This window comes from Anser anser (assembly GCF_964211835.1).
Source record: "Anser anser genome assembly, chromosome: 3".
Taxonomy (NCBI): Eukaryota; Metazoa; Chordata; class Aves; order Anseriformes; family Anatidae; genus Anser; species Anser anser.
Window position 1 is genome coordinate 1,784,402 of NC_139722.1, and position 15,788 is coordinate 1,800,189.

The 15,788-nt window shown below is 49.4% G+C and overlaps 2 protein-coding genes across 5 annotated transcripts in view; one reads left to right on the forward strand and one right to left on the reverse strand.

Annotated features, from left to right (window-relative positions):
- ZNF395 (zinc finger protein 395) overlaps positions 1 to 15,788 on the forward strand; it is a 251,888-nt gene that overhangs the window by 148,175 nt on the left and 87,925 nt on the right. The gene's annotated exons all lie outside the window — the stretch shown is intronic.
- NCOA1 (nuclear receptor coactivator 1) overlaps positions 1 to 15,788 on the reverse strand; it is a 166,414-nt gene that overhangs the window by 116,852 nt on the left and 33,774 nt on the right. For all 4 annotated transcript variants that reach the window (XM_083831157.1, XM_083831154.1, XM_083831159.1 and 1 more), the window contains exon 2: positions 856 to 1,024. The gene's annotated coding sequence lies outside the window, so the exon portion shown is untranslated. The remainder of the gene's footprint in view (positions 1 to 855; positions 1,025 to 15,788) is intronic.

The window sequence follows — 15,788 nt, forward strand, 5'->3', positions numbered from 1 at the left end:
GCAGCGCGACGGCTCGCAGCCATTTGGCCTTTTTTCGCCTTACGGCATGCGAGTCGAAGCCAATTTTCCCATGGAATTAGGGGTACAGGTCCTCCCTGCTCCCAGCAAGCGCTCCCAGTCGTGCTGGAAATCCCGCAGCCATGCAGCTGCTGCAGCCAACCCGTCTTCTTGCTACTTGTTTTCACCGTTCCGTTCATTTCTAAATATATTCTACTGTCTTTCCAAGTTACCGCTCCATTACAACTATTTTCCTTGAAGATATTGCCGGCTGTGGGCAAACCACAGAAGTGTTCAAGTCGTTACATGCATCAGCTAGTAAGTGCTACAAGGATGCTGAGCACACGCTTCTTGCTCTCGAAGTTGTATTAGTCCTTGCCATAAAACATTTTGACTTCCCAAGTTGGCGACTTTTAAAATTCTCCAGTTATGGACTCGATTCACCTGATCAGAAGCCCTTGAACACTGCGAGCCAGCCTACAATGTAATGACTTACCAAAACCACGCATTATTCTTTAGCACAAGCCCTCTGCATACCATTCTGCCACCACAGCAATTAGCTATTCAATTTTGCAAAACATATTGAGAAAGAACGGTTGATTCAGGCAATAATTGCATCTTTACGAGCTTTTAAAGCAACTCTTGTAGCTCCGAAGACGAGGCAGACTGGCTGCACACCTCACGTACGGAAAATAACCCAAAGGAAGCCAAGGACAGAGAGAAACGGTGACTTTTGCCTTCAGCTTTCTCAATAATTAATTCCACATGAAGAGGTGCTCCAGCGAAAGCCACCTCCACGACAGGTTTAAACATATTTTTGCCAGAGGAAAGAAAAAAACCAGAGACCTGAAACCTTACCTCTACCTTCCCGAGGTGAAAGATGGTTCATGGGAAAAACAGGACTCTGCAGGTGATTAAACAGCAACGCCGGCGAATCCTAGGGCTTCAGCAAACACGGGCATCGGCCGTCCATGGGCAGCCTTCGCATGAGTTCTTCAGACAGGGGACCAGCATCAATTACTGAATCCTGCGGAGGAGAAGACAATTTGTCTGCATTATCTTCCAAATAATTCACACGATGCAATTCTCGGCGCTTCGAGTGGGAAAACAGCAGTTAAGGTCAACTGCTAATTCGCAGCAGCATCATTAATAGCTTGTTGACCTTCTCAACGCTATCAATTGCGAGGGGTTTTTTTATTACTATTTTTTGTAGAAGAATTCATCAAGGTTCCTCACGCTGTAAGTTTCTTGGGGGAATAAAGTAAACGAACGCTTCAAGAGTCCAACCAACGTGCATTTTTAATTCTCCCCTCCCTCCTTGCCAGCGCCACTCCTCAGACGTGAAGATTACCCTCCAGAAAAAGGCGGCACGGCCCTGGGAGCAAATCCGCCGTCGCGAGGCGGCATCCGCACAAGCCGGGAGATAAAAACCAGCACCAGAAAATTGCAGCGGGTGTTTACAGGCAACAGGCCGCAGACCACCACCGAACTCGTAAAACGCCGGGATAATTAGACGGTTCGGTGCCGCACAAAGGCGCTGCTAGTAAACTGCCGTTGTTACTAAGCATGGAGCTAGATCTGGATCAAGGGGATTTCTCAAGTCCCTCCTCTTCCGCAGACTTGCTGCATCGCCTTCAATAAGCCGGGGAGCCTCTGAACCCGAGACGAGCATAAATAATGATTTCCGAGGCACATACGCTGTAAGAAGACATCGAGCCCGCGATGTGTCCGCGCGCTCCAGCCGTCCGCTCTGCTCTAAGTCACGGCACGGATCGAGAGGAACCTTGCTCCTCTTGATGCCAGTGCAGGTTATTTTAACAAACCCAGGGCCTGCAAAGTCCTCGCTTGGCTGAAAAATAAAATTGTGCTCTTCCTATTACGAAGTATTTGAACAAAAAAGTCATTTCAGACAAGAACTGCAGAGACGAGCTCCGGAAAATCTCCTCCAAGCCACTCCACGCACTGCAGGCTCCATCTGATCTACCCGGCCACCACCAAGACAAGTCACAACATTGTTTTTTAAGTTTTATTTGTAGCGGCTAGAGGATGCAATTAATCTTCATCAGCCTGAGCCACCTAAGAGCTGATAGGAAACCCAGACGTGTATTTGTGGGGTCCCTCTGCAGCCACCCCACGGAGGTGCCCGTGGAGGTGCCCAGACATCGCAGCTCAGCACGCGGGGCTGGCAGCAAACCCTTCTCGTTTTAATTGCCTTACTTTGATTTTTTTTCTTCCTTGCTGGCTCAGCCCAGGGTCAGAAACACAGTTAGGCTGTGGGGCCAGGAATGGGACGGGAGGAGGCAGCAGGGGGATCGGGTTTGGTCCCCAAGGAACCGCCAGGTCCAGAGCCCACATTAGGGCGAGGAATTACTTCCAGGACATGCCTGTTTCCCTCCTCTCTCTTACACAGGGTTACGGCACTTCTAGGTTACGTTCAGGGCTCCAAACCCAGCACCTGCGGTGAGATGAGGGCAGCACCACCGTTAGCTCAGCACCATCGCTGCTCCCGCTATTACAAAAGAAGTCGGATGGAGCTGATCTCTAGCTCCAGCTTGGATGGAGTTAGATCTTAATAACGCAGCCATCGTTAGCAGTACGACCACTGTAAGTCACTCGTTATGATTTATTCACGCAAAATCAGGGAAGGCAAAAGGAGGGAGGCCGAAACCAGCAGCAGCATCTCCGAGGCACTGACAAGGAACGGCTCGGGAAGCGCAGGGATCTGCACCCCAAAAGGCACGGCACAAGGAGAGGGGATGCCCCTGATGCCCCCTGCTCCATACACACAGGCACAGGAATGGGCACGAAGGTCCAGAAGAGGAAGAAAGAGCATCTTACTGCCATCCATAACAGCTCTTGAGCATACACGGGGATTGCGATGAAAGCTAGAAGTCAGCAGCGGCCGCGGCTGTTGAAATCGCTTCCACCAAGTTGCTCATTAGAACAAAACCTAAAGCAACATCCCCCATCCTCAGCGTGCTGGGAGGGCTGCGCTCACCTCCCTTAGGACAAAGAGATGGGATGGTTCGAAGGAGGGAGGGTTAAAAACAGAAAAACATAAATACTGACGGCAACGGTGAGTACGTGTTTGCAGAGTCCCGGGGTGAGGTGTGTGGCGGGGCGGGGATTTGGCTCCTGGGGGTAAAAAGGGAAGTTGGTTGTGTTTTAAAAATATAAACTGCCCGTCTCAAGCTGGCCCCAATGGAAAGGAAAGAAACTATCAGAATATATATTTATTATATATAAATGTATACATATTTATATATATATATATGTAATCTGTATATTAGAATTATATATATATAATCTGTATATTAGAATTATATATTATATATTATATATTATATATTATATATTATATATTATATATTATATATTATATATTATATATTATATATTATATATTATATATTATATATTATATATTATTGTTATAGTATATATTATTATAATTATATTATATAGAATATTTATATATATATATATAAAACGGAGAGAAGAACGAGTAAACTGTTGGCATATTAAAATCCATGAGAAATGAAGCGATACAAAAGAGCAAGAGAAGCCAACAGGCACGAGAAGAACACGGTACTCGTGGGTTTGAGCACACCGAGGTATCCACATTACCTAGGAACAGGGAATTCAGGCAGGGGCTGAGGACCGTCGCTGCACGGGACCAGAGCAGCTACCAGCAATATCACGGGAACGGCAGCAGAATGCAACAAATATTCCTGTTTTTTTTTTAATTAAGAAAGGAACCCGACGGTATAGGCAAGCTGCAGGATGACACGGAAACGTTTCCTACTCCAAACAGCATTTCAGGCAGCTGGGAAACAACAGCTATCGGCGCTGGTCATTTTGAAGCAATTGATCTTCACCTGGATCTTCAACAGATCTTCACCCCGAGCACCATTTATCTCACTTTTCAGCAAGTTTTAACTTTGGAGGATTGAGAACACCGAAAGAAACGCTGCTGGGCCAATATTTTAACCACCAGGAGGGCGACCAAGCGAGCAGCAAGCGATCAGCCCAGCCCACATCCCAGGCAGGCGAGGGACACGCTGCTGCTATAACCCCCGATCAGGAATCAGAGGAAGCGAATGACTGATGTCTATCAGCACAGATCACTTGTGGCTGTTTTCGCCAGGATTACAAGGTCGGCTGCAAACCCTACCAGCTCTGATGCAACGTACTTGGAGTTCTGTAAATCATTGAACTTTGCAGAGTATGATTTCTCAAGTCACTGGAATTGCATTACATAACACGGGATATATTAAATAGATTAATAATTGGCCAAGCGACGAGTCATAAAATCTAACTAGATCATCATTAATCACGTGCTCGTGCTGAAATCCCAGCGGGATCGGTTCTCGTGCCCTACATTACTCATTTCCCTGCAGGTCACAAGCAAAACTCAAGCTCACGCCGACTCCAAAGGCTTGCAAGCAATAAAGGACACCAGATCTGCATCTTTTACCACGCCGACTACAAGCAAAGACGTCACACATCTTTATCAACAAACGCAAACTTGCGTCTAGGAACAGAAACCCTTCCCAGGCCAGAGGAGGGACGCACCAACAGCGGATGAAGTTAGCAGCAGCCTGCTTGGTGCAGCAACAAGGCAGCAACAAATGAAAGCAGCAGGTGGCGAGTCCAAAACCAAACCAGAGACGGAGGTTTCTTCGCACACGACCCAGCGAGGTGCTCGAGCTCCTCGCCACAGGATGTTGTGCACGCTGAGAGGCTGTGCGAGCTCGAGGGGGGGGACTGGACACGCCACAGAGCAAAAATCCCCCGGTGGTTGCTAAATACGACGGAAATCATCTCTGGCTGAGAGAGTCCTGGCCATGTTAAACGAGCAGAGGCTGGAGAGCCGGGCGAGTGTCCTGCAGTGCTTGCATCCTCTTGGAGGCTGCACTTACAGAAACCGGCTCCAATCAATGCAGATCCCTTAATGCCATCCTTAGAAGAGCAAACATCACTGTAAAGCAGTAATTTTGGAACAGAGACCGTGGGGGCTGCGTTGCCCTGCCCCTGGCACAGCAGCACAGCGAAACCGGGGAGATTCACGAATGACAACGCAAGCGGCTGCAAGGACGCTGAAAGACCCAAGGTTTTAAGGAGAAGATTAGGGGTGACTGCATCGCCACCTGTAAACACCCACCTTCAGAGAAAAACGTAGGCACCAGGTAATTCAGACCAAGAGGTAAAAGAAACCAGGGAGCCAAGAGCCACACACCGTGCTGACAAGGTCGCACGAGATGCTCGGTGCAGGAATTCAGGACTGAGAACAACTGGACGACCTTACACCGATCAATTTTGGCACCGGATATTTAAGAACAACAACCCCCAGCCCACTGTTTCAAACAGATCAGAAGCCAGGAGGTCCCGCAGCCCCTCGTACAGGGCATCGCGGCAGGTAACAACAACAACCTCTCCTTCTCCAGAGGTGGGGAAACCCTGGCACGTTTTCTCGCCCTGAATTACGCGATTCTGCTAAGCTGGCTCAGGTCGGGGAGGCTGCAGGGCTGCTCTCCACGAGTCGACAGCAGCCCACGAGCAGGGGAAGCGGCCGTCCCACTGCCAGCAGCCCGGGAACGGCAGAAAGGAGTTAAAAGAGCTGAATCTTGGCTTTCCTTCCCAGAGCACGGCACCTCGAGGCAACAATAAAAGTCACTTTACAAGTGGTATTATGCACGAGCTTTCAGCTGAAGATATAAAGACACCTGGACGACAGGCAGAGGAAATACGTATCCATAGGTTACATGCATCAACAGCACTGGATATTTTCCCCCTCACCAGAAAGCCTTTTAATTAGTAGGAATATGCATTTAGAGACTTCCAACGTTAAAAAAAAAGAAAAAAAGTCCTTTCAATAAAGCTCGCATTGACTGGTGATCTTTGCTCTTGCGTTTTCGTCCAAAATCCTGCGCTCAGCATTTCTTGCTCACACTATTGACACCTTCCACTGAAAGGCGTGAAGTGAGGTTTTAAAAGCGGCCACATCTTTCCCCAATTCCGCAACCCAACAAAGAGAGATTGAAATACCCGATGTAAGTCAACGGATTGCACCGTGCATTTGACAACGTGGTCAAAGACACACGGGAGTGCCTGGCACCTTGCTGGGCCCATCAGGCTTTCCATTCACGCGCCTACTTTGAAGCTGTGCTGATCAATGTAAAAAATCAGAGGAGAGTATAAAAGGGCTAAGGTCTAGCACGGCGTTTAAGCCCAAGAACAACCGATAATACGTATTTGAGTAAAATACATCCACTAAACCATCTCAGATGTTCCAGCGGCCAGAAGAACAACTTCCATCACCCTCAGCCCAGGCTAGATCTCGCCCCAAACCTTTCAGCTTCAGCTCACGCCAGCACTTACAGCCCCTCGAAGCCACGGGATTTTTCAGCCAGGGCCCCCACGAGGCTCCGCCAGCGAGCGGTCAGCGCTGACCGCGCAAAGCAGGCATCTTTCAGTCGCGTTTTAAATGTTTCACTGATATTTCCTAGCTAATAAATGACACCCTGCCATAAAAAAGCAAGCAGGGAGGAGTTAAGGAGGATTTACTGTTGGTCGTATGCTGACAAAATCCCTCGTGTACTTCCTTGTTGCTCACTGCTGGGCTGTGCGTAGCGAGGACACCAGGAGAGCAGCCTGCCTGCGAGAAAGATGCTGCACCAAAGCTTTTTTGCGGCTCCTCCACACTCCAAGGCTGTTGGGCCAGTGTAAAAACCTCCTTTTTAGCTGTATTTAATCTCCCTGGAGTGAAGGCACTCAGGCAGCAGTTTCAAGGCAATGCTAACACTCACTACCTTCCCCCCCCAAAAAAAACACACTCAATTTCAGGTGCCCTTTAAATTTGATTTTGCTTAAAAACTTAAACGTTTTTGAGCATATAGAAAGCCTCTTCTTCTCCTTATCTCCTTTTTCATGTGCTGCTGCCTGATTTATACCCGATACCAAGCGGAGACAGGGAGAGCAGAGCCATTTTGCAAGAGGGCTCAATCTGCTTTGCCAGTCCGCTGTCGCAAATTAAAAGGTCAGAAAAACAATCGCTGTATTTGGAAAGAATAATTTTACACAACTAAGAAGGCAGCAACAACAACAACAAAAAACATTAACTTTGTTCCAGTAAAGTGAGCCGTCTTATCTGCTCATGAGGAAGTTTAATAAACAGCTCTCTGTGCTTCTTAGGTTTCTGAACGCCTGCCAGGTTTTGCAGGGATCTCGCTTGTCCTAGCAGCGACTGCAGGGCTTTAAATGAAAAGCAGAAAGTGTAAAATGTTTTTTTCAGAAGAAATCCGAAAAAGAAATTGATCGGTTATGTTAGTTTAGCCAATTGATAACGACAGGCAATGCTGCGACTGGAGTTACAGCTGCGGATTGCTCCTGCTGACAGCGATCGGGCCCTATGAACTGTCTGCTGGCTCCTGCTCCTGGGGATGCTGGCGGGGCTGAAGGGGCTGCCACGCTGCGAAACGTGGGGCTCGACCTCCTGAGAGACGGGCGAGGAGCAAAAAAAGAAGGAAAAACATCATCAAGGGAAAGGAAAAGCCACATTCGTGCATTCGAGTCCGAGTACGGAACATCCTCCAGCGGGTCTCCGCACCTCCTGCGCCCACGAATGCTCACCCCGCCGTAAATCTGAGTCTTCCACCCGCCTCATCGAAATGCAGAGCTCAGAGTTGCCACTTTTGGTGTCTACACAAACCGCTGTTGTTCCGAACCAGCCCAAAACTCCCCAAGTGCTGCAAACCCCCAGCGGCGCTTCGCTGGCCCCAGTCGCCCAGCCGGGACGCTTCAGGAGCTCCCGTCCCGAAAAGGCAGGAGGCACGGCAGTGCAAACCTCGCCCTTGGCACAACTTGGCCATTATCTACCCCTCTGAGCTCTGGGGAGCACCAAAATTGCTGCAGGACCCTGCAAAGAGAGAAAGCAGAAAGCTCTTCAGGGGGCAACGCTTCCCAAGGGAGTTTCGGCCGTTGCTGCCACCGCGCCCGCCAGCGGGACTCCGGTTCTGCACGTCCTTTAAAACGCAGGAATCCGGGGTAAGAAACATCTTCGGCACTCCAAATCCTGACCGTCAAACTACCAGACATCAGAGAGCCGAGATGAATCCTCCCGCCTGCCAGCTAAGGCAGGAACTTCATTAATTACTGAAGGAAGCTGAGACGGAGGCAGACCGAAAGCAGAAGCGTGCCTTAAAGGGGGCAGGAAAAGCCCCAAACCAACCAAACCCAAAGCGTTTTCCTTTCCCCGCGCCACCCGGCACCCCGTCCGCTACGTTTTGCTCGGCGACTGCCAACTCAATCCACGGCTTGCTCCTCGCCCGAGGATCACCAGATTCGCGTCCCAATACTCTCAAGTCATTAACCGCCCTAACGGCACGCTTCGTATTAGTTCGTAATAACTTCCTGATAGAGATTAGATCAGCCTTTGCTCCTCCTTCACCGGCTGAGGCTGAGCTCTGTGGAGCTCAGATATCGCCCTAATTTTTGGGACGGCGTCCGCATTCCCAGAACCTTCGCTTTCTCTCATTAGGACCCGTTTGGCTCCCAGCCAAACGACACACAAATAATCATTTACACGGCTACGTGTTCCTGCGTTGCTCGGGTCCCTTCTCTTCCCGAGCCTAACCGTTATCTTAAGAAGCGTCTGCTGTCGTCGGCAAACTGCTTTGTCAGACCGATGCCAAGGGGCGATAACCGCTCGCTTTCCTGATGTCAGCTCCTTGGGAACGCTGCGATGGCATTGCGTTTCCACAGGGCTCTACTTGGAGCTATCTCTAAGTAATCCAGCAGAGACGATCTCGTACAGAAGAGAATAACTGCTCTGAAGAGCCGTGCAAATGCTAATGCCATGTGCTGCAAAGACGGCGCATGTTTGGGAGTGGAATTGAAGCTGCCACAAGGTCCCTGTTCCCACAAACCCAGCTGCTTCCAAAAATGAAATAAAAATCATTAATCTGAGTTCTCCCCCAAAGAACCATCCTGCTCCGAGGACCGTGCGGCTGACTTTTCAATCTTTTCCACCTTTTTTCTCTCTCCCTGCTCAAAGCCCGTGACAAAGGCAAGCGAAGGCGAAGCGATGCCCGAGCACGCGGATATACCACGGCGGATATACCACGGCGCTGCGCTCGGCCCCTCGCCATCGCTCCAACAGCTGTGCGCTGGATTACAAGGATGTGGTGCGGTACTTTAAACTGTTTACTTTCTTCCTATCCCTCATTAAAACGTGCTTAATAACAAACACCAGCAGCCTAGGACAGATGTTCTTGCCTCGTTTTCTTCCGCCACAAAATGCAGTTTTAAAAAAAGCTAATGGAAAAGGGCACCGTGTCTTAAACAGACCACGGATATTGTATATAAAATTAGAGAGGTTTCAACAATTTTAGTTCGTTTGTTAACACAGTGAGGGTGCTCTGGAGTCCAACAGACACAACTTTGATATTAATTTGCACATCTGGACTTCTAGCTCTTAATCATCACCATCTTATGCTCTTCAACGCTAAAGATGCTTTATCGTCCTGGTATCGAACCCAATCCTCCCTGGCACGGGAGGGAGGCCCTTAGACATCGGGAAATCCCAATTATCTTGATTTCAAGGAATTCAGAATTTCACCTAAATCAGACCTCAAACATCCTTTCCCGAGGGCTTGGGCCATGCTGTCTGATGGGAAAAATGTCAGGGGAGTAGTTTCCAAACGGGTGTTCCACGGCAGATGCCTCCTCATACCCATCCCCAAAGGGCACAACCAAGGGGATACATCTTCCCGGCCAGCACCGACAACATAAACATGTAGTTCACACCTTCAGGAGCTCCTCATACATTTGCAAAGACGTAATTCAGCCAGAATAACAACTACGTCCAGCGGGGGGAATAAAAGCCCGCAAGGAAGGAGGCTCAGGCGAGGAGCTGTGCGGGGAGCCACGGCCGGGCTCGGCAGCAGGGCGGTCACTCGAGCCCTCGAGAGCTCTCGGCTCCAAAGCAAGCTTAAGTGGAAGATGCAACGCACTCTGCAGCACCAAGCAGACATGTTTCTAACACAAACAGCCCTGTCCTCGGCCCCACGACTTCAGATCTGTATCTCGTCCTCTTTATTGAAGCCAAACTGTGGCAGAGCTCCTTATACCCGAAGCAGCTTGGAAGTTTCAGAGAAGCTGACTAACGGGTTTCTTTTAAAAAGCAAAGCTGCTGGAATCGTTTTAGGATGTTCAACGCGTCTCAAGTGCCACGTCTTAACGATTAAATATATTGGGATGGTGGAGAGGAAAAAAAGAAGTGAAGGAGACTTTCAGAAACAACTGGCACTTGGAGATGTGGAAAGCTGCGCTGCTCCCTCTGCCCCCATTACTCACGTCACTGCAGCTGAAATTTTGATACAACGCAGATAACTCAGATAACAGACTGGATATTCATCCAGGGGTACTGCATTTACCCTAATCCCTGGCTGCCCATTAAATAACCCAAAGCCTATTAATGCTAAGAAAACAATTATGCCGGAATTCCAACTCCGTATACTACGGAATACAATAATTCCATATATGCACCACATAAGAATATGTAGTTACGGCTACAGAAAGAAAACTCAGTAGTAAAACGGTAATTTGGGGGATTCTGAGTGAAAAAAAAGGTCAAGCAAAACCTTCATCATTGCTACGTTACTGCACGCTAAAATACGATGCTGTTTCAACAGCTGAAAATGTGTTTATCCTGTTTGATTATTTCAGTATGATGCTTGGAAAAAAAAATTAAAAAAAAGAGACTTTGCGAAAAGCCGAATTACTTAAAGCAGTAAGAACACTCGCGGGAGGTTTCAAAGTCAGGACCCAGCAGCCTGCCTTCCTGCTGCTCTGGAAATAAGAGGATCACCAGGAACGGGTGCCTGCCTTCATGGAGAGATGAAGTTAACCCGACAGCTTTGCATCTTCATCTCCATGTACTCGTGCTTTCTAATAAATAAAAATAAAAAATTAAAATATATATATATATTAAAAAAAACAGCAATTTCACAATGTTTTAAGTTCACCTGCAGTCACCATTTCGGCTATTTGAATGATTTGCCCGCATCTATCCCCGTTGCAAATGGGGAACGTGGGGCAGCATTGCAGCCCGCCGTCCCACTGACTGCGCTGCGTGCCCCCCGCACACCCTGCCCTGCTGGGGAAGGCTTCGTGGTCCCTGCTGCTCTCACCGGCCATCACCCCGTAACTTCCACATGTAAGGCCCGAGCCCCATCAGGGCTGGGGGGGGAAAAGCAGATCTGTGGCAGTTAATGGGGCTGAGCCTGCGGAGCAGAGGGAGCCGCAGCAGAAAAGCCAGGGGCCAACCACCGCTTCCCCTTTCTCCTCAAATCGCTCATGAAAACCCCTGCTGCCCAGCCTGCTTTCCCGTGATTTCAGCAAATGGCAGCAAAAGGTGATTCCGACCCCAAAGGCAGACCGGAGAGTGCAGGTCCCCAGCCCTCTGCACCCCATCGCAGCGCAGCATCCCATCACAGCGCAGCATCTCGTTGCTTTTCCAGGCAGCCTGCGATCCCAGCCAGGCACAGGCAGGGCTGGAAAAGGCCCTTTCCAAGACGGGTGCTTATAAAAAAAAGCATTTCCTAAAGGAAGCCACGCAACGTGAATGCAATGGTCTAAAAGAGGGGGGAAAAGCTGCTTACAGACTGCTCTAAGGCAACGTGTTGAGAACTGTTTTCTGCAAAAGCTGTCAGAAATCCAGATGCTCCGGGCGAACCAGCCCACTCCGCTCGAGCTTCTTCCACCCCTGACTCCGAGCTCAAGCTCCCCGCTGCTTTGAGCCCTTCAGCGAGCTCGGCTCCGGCATCAGAGGACGTGGCCGAGGGCTTCCACCTGTGGCTCGCAGCACCCTGAGCAACCCCGCTGCTGCAAAGCCCCTCAAACTCGCCCCATAGCACTGCGACTCCTTTTCAGAATGAAAAGCAGATGGTAAAGGAATCAAAGCGCGTGCAAGCAGAGCAGTTATCTAAGTTCCTGAGAGCCAATGTCCATCGTCGCTCTCCAGCCGAAGCGCACGGCTTTCAGATTTACAGCCCGGACTCCAATCCGATCCCTGGTTTGCCATAGCGGGGAATTTCCTTCTCCTTTTCCAACAGCAGCTCCGCAACCACACGCATTCAGCAGTTCCTGAGCCAATCCTGCTCCGAAGCCTTAGCAGGAAGGAAATAAGGAGAAGCTACCCGGGAGGTGGCACCGAGATGCTCTCTGCTGAAGAAACTTGCGCATCTCCTGCCTAAAAATACCGCGCCTCCCGCAGGAAAGGCTGCATCTCCAGGAAAAAAAAACTCGGTGCCTCCATTTGAGGGCAGAATTTGATGTGCCCATTTCTGGCAAGCGAACAGCTCAGATAGGGATTCGGAAGCGTCACCTCCACGTCCCTTTGATCCACCAGCAGCGGCCGAAGGGCAGCGTGTTTCTTGGTGAAGCCACCTGCAAGAAGCCGAGGGCTCCGGACCCTTCGGGTGCTCCCAGCCACGGGAGAGAAAACCACGGGCAGGATGAGGTTGAGCATCCCAGCCAGCACCCCTTCGGGCACGTTCAGGTAATGCCAAACCCCACTTGCCAGGGCTGTTTTTAATTGCAGACCCATCTCCTAAGAAGCACTGAAGAGAAGAAGCAGCGTGGCGAGAAGTGGAGATATTTGGGCAGAAGACACCAGGGTGGGGAAGAAGCTCCCTCAGGTCCCCAGCAGCCCCAAACGTGGTCCGGTGATTCCTCCATCAAGCCCATGAATTCTGACTGTCTCTAATTCCGCTTCATTCACATACCTAGAAAGAGAGCTTAGAAAAACACATCTCGGCTGAAGCACCCATATAATGTGGATTAATCCTCCGGCCACGTTTCCACGAGAGCACCCAGGCTGCAGTCCACTGCACAGAAACATTGTGGGGAGGAAGAGAAAACTGCAAATCCAGCAAAAAGCGGCCAGCCCCGCGTTACAGGTGGCAACCAAAGTGACCTCCCTGCAGCATCTCCGTCCTGCTCACTGCGTGGAAGGAAAGGCGCCCGAGCAAGGCGGCGTTTATCGCTCCTCGCGGCAGCAAAACGAACCAGGAGCACGTGCATAAAAGAGAAGGGAGAAGGAGAGGCTGGGAAGCCGCACGAGCTTCCTCCTGCTTCATTTTCTGCAGGTGCGCAATGGGAATTACTGGCACCGGCACCTTCTGAAGCGCTGTGTGATTTGCTCGCTTCGCCTTGCAGAGCAGCAGCGTCTCCGACACGAGTGACTTTGAAAAACCGTCACCGATCTGGGAAGGGAAATTGCACGAATCCAAGCAGATGGCTAATCAAAAGGTTAGCTGCTGGATCGCCAGCCAGAGGAAATAAGATTTTTCCCCGGCGAAAATAAATCACATGAATAACGTAAACACCGGTGGCTTAAGTCAAAATAAAAGTTTAGTGTAATTTGGACTTAATACCTCCATCTTCAACCCGCTATCGAGGCGCTCCTGACTTTCAGCAGCCGAGTGCTAAAATAACCGTGGTCCTGCCCCGGTCCCGGCAGGCAGCAGCTCGCAGCACGGACTGCTGGTCACGTTCCCAAAATGCAAACGGGTACAAAGAAAGGCATCTGCGGTTCATTTCGGGGGCAAGATTTTCATTTATCGGCAGCCAAACTCGTCGGACTGTCACATAACCCGAGCTGCAGCTTGGTTGGAGGAGCTCTTGGCGTTTGTTTTCTTTTTGTGTTAAACACATAAAATACAAATGGACGACGCTGACGTCCCACCACATGCTGGTAAGAGCTGGTAAGCAAGCACTGGTCTGCGGCAAGAGACATTTTTAAAATCGGCTGTTCGGGGATGAGCTTTATATATAAAATTTCCATGGTTACCTCCATGCAAGTTACCATGGATTAGACGGGACTAAGCACTTATTTTTCCGAAGCCATTTATGAGCATTTAAGAGATTTTTCCGTTCTTGCCTCAAAGTATTTCATACCATTAGCCACTGTTTTTCTGATCACATCCATTATGTATTAAGTCCTAACCAAAACTTAATTTTATGCTTTTACAGTTTACACGAGCCGCATTAGGGATGCATGCGATCGGGAGATACGGCATACATTTGTATAAAACGTCGAGCTAATTTTGACAGCTAGCAAAGTCATAGCGTGAATGCAAGGCTACGAGGAAAGATTTCATCCTTCTACCGGAGGAGACAGCGATTGGATCAAAGAGATTTTTCCAGATGTTCGAAGAGAAGTCAGGGGCTGTACCCGCATCCATAACTGTGGCCAACAGCTACGCAGCAGCATTTAAATGGTATTAATGATTCCTGCTAGCTCTGAAGGAAACCAAGGTAAAGCAGCGGTGTTTTCAGTCCAAAGAATAAAACCCTGAAGAGTATACAAATTAGACTTGTCGGTGCTCAGCACCACTTATGGAAAAACTCTCACCTGGGAAGGATTTCTGTATTAGTAGTTCAAGGAATACCAATGTCTTTTTACCAACATCTCCAAGATTTATTTTAAGTGCTCTACGAAAAAGAAGAATACTGTTTCACAAGGGATGCCAATGTGTTATGAAGAGCTGAGCTTGAACATCAGCTGCTCCGTCGGGAGGACACATTCTGCTCAGCGAAATGGGTCACATCCAGCCCGAGCTGAGCTGCTCGGGTACAATGAACAGCGGCCCCACTTCTGCGCTGGAATTTGTTTCTGCTCAGCAGCCAGCCTTGCCTTGTTTCACACACCAAGAGCCACCAAACCCTACCAGCCTCAATCCTCCCACCCCACAAATACCCACGCCGTGCCCCTTCTTTCTCTCCCCTATACACTGCGTAAATAAAATCCCCCCGAAGGTAAGGCAGAGCAGGCGAACAGTTCATCTGAAAGGTCTCGGTCCCACCTGACTGGGACTACGGGTGTGCTAAAATGGAATTAAGACACAGAAAATGAGTTACACACCCCTGTTCTTTGCAGCCCTACTTATCTTCCTCAAACTGCCAGAGGCATCTTAATCCCTGCTTTCAAGAGAATCGGTTCTTCAAATGAAAGGCAAGTCATTTTCAAAGCCAGCCAGCCCAGAGGGGCACGGGCTTGCCCAACTGCCGCCCCCGAGGGGTCCCTGAACGCCAGCAGAAGACATCTGGGAGACCCCCTAGCCCGGGATCCAGCGGGATCCTCCTCGGGATCCACTGCTGCAGCCCTGCCCTCGTTGGGCACGGGGCCAAGAAGCATTAAAGACGATTTAATCCCCCAAGAGGCAGTAGGAAAATCGCGAATTTATCCGGCTGTCGCGATAAAGACATCACTTGGGTGCCGCGCGCCTCGGCGCCCGTGGGAGTCGCACGGAGCGGTTTCTCTTCGAGGCATTATCGCGCACACAGCGTGCAACAGATGGCTGGGACGTGGCTGAGCTGGAGGTTTCGACCACATCAATATTCCCCTAAGTTAAAACAGCTTCCCATGGAGTTTTGGAAGCAAAAGTTCGTTTGGATACTGTGCAAATTTAGTCTCCCTACTTCGGGACATTTTTTGAGGACATGCAGATAAGCGCTGATTTTAAGAAAACACACTACAGAACAGCCATATACGCAGATGAAAGGGAACTATATTTTTTTAACCGAATAAAAGACATTGCAAAACACTAACGTATGCAAAATACGCTTCAAAAACGATTTATTTTTTTCCAGATCAATCCTAAACAAGAGCTCCTTGTGATCAAAACCACACAGGGATCTAAAAATAGCTGGCCAGGGAAAACACTAAGCAAACATTTTAAGGATGCTTCCCCTTTTGAAGGGATTTATTCACTATTTTTTTGGTT